Here is a 6,889-nt window from a genome sequence, read left to right on the forward strand (position 1 = left end):
CTTGTAAAACGGGCTGACTTCTAAAGAACTCTAACCATGATTCTAAAGTACTGATGGACGTGGAATACAGGGGTGACCAGAACATATTAGGAGAGGGTACGAATAATAAATCTTACATGATATACGGGTACAAAAGGGGAAGACAGAGAACGAGAGTCTAAAATTAATACAAAAGAGGAAAAGTGCATCCAATTCAGTTTATACCTGAAATCCCTTAAAACTTTGGATCTTTATTTTCCTAGATCAGTATTTGTCTTTTGTAGATTATACTTGCTTCCCTATCTCTTTATAAGTTAATATTTTTCTATGGTCCTCAATTAATTGTTCAACTTTTTCCTTAAGAATATCTACTCAACTTTTACTACTCAAGATACCAGTGCCACCCGGAGAACCAATCACATGGGAGCCTGTGAGAAATGCAGAATCTCAGAACATATATTTTAACCAGATACTCAAGTGATTCCTGTGCCCACTGAAGTCTCAGAGGCACCCTATTAACCTTCACAGTCACCTGCAAATACTCCATGCTTCCTTGTCAGGGGCTGGAAAAATCTTAAAATTGTGTTCCAAAATTGCAGCAACACATACTAGTCATTTATCCTTGACTGCATGCATTGATTTTCCTCTCAAAGGTGGATATAGTTAAATTTGCTTCCCTGCTGGCTTAGATGGTCAAGAATCTGCCTGCCGTGCAGAAGATCCAGGTTCGATCCCTGGATCAAGAAGATCCCCTGGAGAAGGAAGTGGCAACCCACTCCAGTATTCTTGCCTGGAGAAGTCTAAGGACAGAGGAGCCTGGTAGGCTACAGTCCACGGGGCTGCAAAGAGTCAGACACGACTGAGTGACTAACCTAACACAATAGTTAAATTCAGGGAAATTCAAGATATGGGTGACATAAATACTCCAAGAACTAGAGATAGGGTACTTCACTGTACTTCCAGGAGAAGAAGGAGATTTAAATCTTTGTCTTAGGATAAATATGGTGATGGGGAAAGAAAGAGACATGAGCAGAATCTAAAGTAACCTCAGGACTGAAGGTGAAAGAGCAGGGGATGGACTTGTAATGGCCACATTGGGTGGTAGTGAGAATGCATTTCCAGCCACTAACCCAATGCCCCCTGTTGGGAAGCAGAAGCAATGTAGGGGCAGTTAAGAGACTATCTTGTAGATATTTAGCAAAGAAATACTGTGTATAAAAAGGATGCTATAATGTCTTAAGTTGTAAAAGGTGGACTGGGGAACTTTCCTGAGCCTCAGTTTTTGCGTTTGTCAAGTGGAAGGTCATTTCCAGTGTGAAGATTGTAATAAAGAATAAAAGCAAGCCATGATAAGTGAGTAGGCCAGGGTTGGCACATAAAAACGCACTGAATGGGCACAGAGGTAGCTGGAGTTATTCTGTTACCACTCTTCAGAGACTGAAAGCAGAGAACACATCTAGGAAGCTCTTCTAGTAGTAATAATAAAAGCAAGAGTGAATAAATGCTCACTGTGAGCTGGGCGCTTTTCTAAAAGTGCCTTAGAGAAAGTAGCAGATTACTCCTGACTGCAGTCCTCTGAGACAGGTACTGTTAGCCCCATTTGTCAGTTGAAAACTGAAGGACAGGGGAGGCTAGTGATTTTCATAAATTGCCACAGACAGAATTCAGATGTATGGTGTGACTTCAAATCCAGCATTCTTCAGCACCAGCTATTCCACTACATGTGTTCCAGTAAAGACAAAGAAGAGAGGTTTGGAGGGGCATATTGAAAAGAAAGGGATGAGCAAAAACCTACCAGGGAGGAAGAGATGGCAGTGAGTGAGCAAACAGCCCTGGATGAATAGCCAGAATCCAAAATAACCCTGAGCTGATGAGCAAAGCTAGGAGAAAAATGGAACTCTTGCCAGGGATGGAGGCTTGTTTGGGTTTTGGCTTGTCATGCTTGGAATGTTTAAGGTTTGAGCGAAATCTCTGGGATCATTCTAAAGCCATAAAGAATTATTTTTAAAAAATAAGATTGCTTTTGCTTTTTTGAACAAAGGACACTCAGAACCAGCCATTCACCTGAAGCCTGTGTGTTTAGTGATTAGTTCTGTACACAGGTGAGCATTTCTCAAGTAGCACATATTTAAAGAGCATAAGTGGCTTTTTTTCACACCCCATTTAATTTACACTGGTTTTACCTTCCTGCACAGATGGCCTGCTTTTCCTCTTCCTGTGCTTAATTCTCACTGAGCCAGAGAATTTTAAATGCCCATGAGGATTCTAGTGGAGTGAAAGGATACAGGAAGAGGAGTCAGATGGTGCTGATATTACAACAAACCTGCAAGGAATGGTTTCTAAAGTTATGATACTATGTACAAAGCATTAAAAAGATATTTTGCCACATCATTAATAAGAAGATGCAAGTAATATTAACTGAAAATAATGAAGGAAACTATATAGTATGTTCAGTATGATTCTTTCAAATGGTGAAAGCAAAATGTGTATAAATATATGTTTTTATTTGTCACATATTCTTAAAAGGCCAGGAATTTATTAAAAACATAACAGTCGTTATTTCTAGGTGATAGGATTTAAAGTGATTTTATTTGTTAAATTCATTTTTATTTTTCTACACTGAGTAGTTATTTTATAATCAGAAAAATTCCATGCTTTAAAAAAAGAAAAGCGACATTTAGAGTTTCTGTTTTTCCTGTTAGGTGTTTAAATCTGAAGGAAAGCGGTAGTTTCTGCTGAATTTTTTGCCTAGCGGGGGCAATATTAGTCCCCAAGATCTCTGCAGTTGCCCTGTTATTGGGCTGTTTGGGAGCACCTTAAGTTCAGGGAAGAAGCGAGGAGCTTGTCATCACCAGCTGTTGATTGTTTAGCGACATGAAGTAGAACTGCTCTTCCTATGAAGTGGAAAAGTCAGCCAAGAGGAACAGAAAGAGGGGGTGGAAGGAAGGAAGAACCTTCAGAAGAGCCTTCCTCTTCAGCATTTTTCAGTGATGATTACAGGGGCTCTGCCGGCTGCAGCCTGCAGCTGTGTTTCCAGCTGTGCTTGGATGGGGCTGGGTGATGCATCTGTCAAGTGCCTGCTGGTCCTTCTCCAGGGCATGGAGACTGGTCAGTGCATTCAGTGGGACTGTGGCTGCCCTGATACTCTAGGAGCAGGGCTTTCTGGACAGCTTACAGAACACTGAAGTTCTATGTTTCAGGTCTCAGAAAGATCAAGTGAGTCCATGTACATAAAAATGAAACCTACAAAGCACTATTGATGCATTTGTTGAGATGATTTCGGTCCTTAAGCTCTACAGCTTTAATGCTTAATCATGGTGACTTTCATAAATGCAGCAGACAGAAATTTTTATTGTTTAGCATATTTTAAAATTCTGAAAACAACATTACAGTGACCATAAAGAATGCTGTAGAGCAAGAAAATTATGATCCATCACTCAAGAACCAAGTTACTTCCATTTGGGGGATTTTAAAGTATTTATGCTTATAGTATAAGAAAGTCAAATTGCATTACAGAAATTCTGAAGAAAAAAAGTATCATCCCTCTAAAATTCCATGACCCTAGGACAACTGTCATTAATTATGTATTTTATCTTCCAAGTGTTTTTCTAGAGGCAACATCTTTAAAACCTAAGTTGTAGCAGCTATAATAAAGTTGTAATCTGATTTCCTTTTGCTTTTCTGTTTAACACCATATTAGGTAGGAGTCAGTTTAGGATAATGGTTAAAAAATCTCATGCTCTGCAGTCAGGTAGGAGATTCTTTGAGTTCTCCTTCTATTAAGTGGAAAAGGGAAGTCACTGAAAGAGATCATTGAAAAAGGGCAGGGGAAATGAATAAAAATATTCAAAAGAGACTTCAAAGTGGGTAATACTCATTTCATAGAATTACTGTGAGACAGCTATGAAGTAATATCCACAACATTGCAAATTTATGGCCTAGAACATAGAAAGCATTCAGTATAGGTACTTATTGTATCATATGTTGTTATATAGACTTTATATTAATTATTTTAATATCAATATAAGATTTCATAGATAAATATACTATAATACTCTATTATTGACTATTTTCTTAAAATTTTTCAGTGTTATAAATAATGCTGGACATTCCTTTTCTTACATTTTAGATTATCTCTTCTTGAGATCATACACAATTTTATGGAATTACTATGTCAATGAATATTTTCTTGGTTCTGGATACGTTTTGGTATATTTATTTCCAAACATGTTCCAGTTTACAATGCCATTATCAATATTTGAAAGCAGTAGTTTTACTGCACCATTGCCAGGATTGAATATTAATCCTTGTGTGTAGGATTAGCTTGTGTGTAGACATGTGCACACATGTATGTGTTTGTGTGTGCTCACTAATTTGGTAAAAAGCTAATGACGATGTATGAGGATTTTTGCTAAGTCGGGGCAAAGCCTCCAATAGGCTGGCATGTGGAATTAGGAAGCAATGCTCCCTAGAGGTATTCTTACGGTCTGGGCAGACTAACTTTTCTGACTATGGTAGAAAGTTCTAGAAATTTAACTCCAGTGGTATGTGCAGGGCAGATGCCCAAGTGTGTCTCCTTACTTACATTGGTCCAGAAACTCAATGGGAATGAATTAGTCTTCAGTTCATGAATGGGCGTCCGCAGGTGTAAAAAGTTTTAATGGTAAAATACAGAACCTTCAATGAAGAAAGAAAGAAAAGGAGAAAGGAAAGAGGGAAGGAAGGAAGAAAAACTAAACTTCAGGAAGAGGCAACTGAGACTTAGAGGAAAAATTCTCTTTGAATAAATGCATATTCTGATAAAGGCAGGATCTGACTGCTGAAAGGAACTGGTGCTCTTCTGAGCACTTAGAAAGAATACATGATAATAAGAAAAAGGGAAAATATATCTCCTGGGGTACAACATCTCTGCTGTGGCAAATCTTTCTCGGAAACAACTAGCCAGGAAAAGCGGACTTTTCCACCCCACTGGAGAGCGAGAGAAGTCCTAGAGTGGGTGGGCCAGGCTGTAGTCTGTGGGCAGCAGAGCATTAGCACTGGTGGGGCAGGGATGACCAACATGATGGACACTGAGGCAGGGACAGCACTGCTCTGGGCACCATTCTGATAACATGTGAGGCAGTGGGCCTGCCTGTAGCTGCTTGCCATCCTCTTTCTGAATTTCTGCTTCTGATCTAGTGTCTTGGACACTAGACATCCAATCTTATCAGAATCATCAGTGAAATAACCATAAAAAGTCCTGGGGAGATATCAGAGTAGAAAGTACCAGAAATGTCACCCCACCTAGAAAAAAAAATTGCACTGGCAGAATCTGTCTGATTAACCTTCTCAGAACTTAGGAACTTGTGGAAGGCTTGAAACTTATGGAGGAGGGTGTGGCTGTGAAATTGCAGTTAATTTTAGCTAATTCAGCTCACTGCACAGAAGCAGCTACCCAGTAACCACTCTCCAGACATGCACACATTCCAGGAGAAGCTTGTATGTAGCTTGTAAGAGTCAGAGTGGGCAATAAGGATCCTCTATTACGCAGATCTGTACTCTGATTACTGATTACTGCTTCTGAGCATAGAAGTACAAAGAGGTGGGTGGCAACTTTTGTTGCACTTTTCCTCTTTGTTGCAAGATCCTTCTCTACCTGAAGTTACTTCCAGGGGATTTAAGTGCCAATGCCTTTCTTCACAGTAAGTTTTCTTTTCCCTTCCCTTCTGAGAGCCAGATATTAAAGACTAAGACTTTCAAAAGTAACTGAAAAAAAGGGGAGATTAGAAAGTTACTGTACATGCCCAGGGAAAGGCATAGGCTCAGGAGAGACCTGAGAAGATCTTAAGTTTACTCCTTGGCACAGAGATAGTCCACTATAATAAAATAAAGACAGAAAAAAAAAAATTAAGTAAAACAAAAACAAAACCCATCAACCCTAGGGAAGGGGAGGAATCTGACCTCCAGAGTTTCTATATTATCAGATTCAAACGTCCAGTTTTCACCACCACCAACAAAAATCACAGGGCATACAAAAAAAATAGGAAAGTCAGGCTCATTCAAAAGAACAAAATAAGCCAAGTGAAACTGTTCCTGAAAAAGACTTTATGGCAGATCTGCTAGACAAAGTCTTTAAAACAAATGTCTTCAAGATGCTCAAAGAACTAAGGTCAAGAAATGTAAAGAAAATAAAGAAAACAGTAAAACTAAAGTGTATAAAAAAAATGAAAATTAACTAAGGAAAAAGACTTCCGAAGCTGGAAAGTACAATAACAAAAATTTAAAATTCACCCAAAAGGATTCAAAGTAGAATTGAACAGAGAAAGAATCACTAAATTTGAAGATAAGACAATGGAAATGATCAAGTATGAGGAACAGAAAGAAAAACATCGAAGAAAAGTGAGCAGAGAAAGCCTAAAGGACTTGGAATACATTGTTGAGCAGAACAACATACACATGATGGGAGTCAAGAAGGAGGAAGAGGAGGAGGAGAGAGAATATGTAAAGAAATAATAGTAAAAATCTTTCCAAATTTGAAGGCATGAATACAAACATCAAAGAAATTCAACTGCTCCAAGTAGAATAAACTCAGTGACCCACAAGATACATTTTAATTAAACTATCAAAAGACAAAGAGAATCTTGAAAGCAGCTTGAGAGAAGTGACTTGTCACATATGAGGAATCCTCAATAAAATAATCACCAACTTTCTCATCAGAAACTTTGAAGGTCAGAGGCAGTGGGCAGATATATTTAAAGTGCTAAAAGGAGAAAAAAAAAAGCAAGAATCTTACATCCGGCAGAACTATTTGTCAAAAATGAAGGGGAAATTAAATCATTTCCAGATAAACAAAATCTGAGGGAACTTGTTATTACTAGACCTGTCCTACAAAAAATACTAAAGTAAGTCCTGCAGGTTGAAATAAAAGGAC

Source organism: Bos indicus x Bos taurus, chromosome 5 (genome assembly GCF_003369695.1).
Source record: "Bos indicus x Bos taurus breed Angus x Brahman F1 hybrid chromosome 5, Bos_hybrid_MaternalHap_v2.0, whole genome shotgun sequence".
Taxonomy (NCBI): domain Eukaryota; kingdom Metazoa; phylum Chordata; class Mammalia; order Artiodactyla; family Bovidae; genus Bos; species Bos indicus x Bos taurus.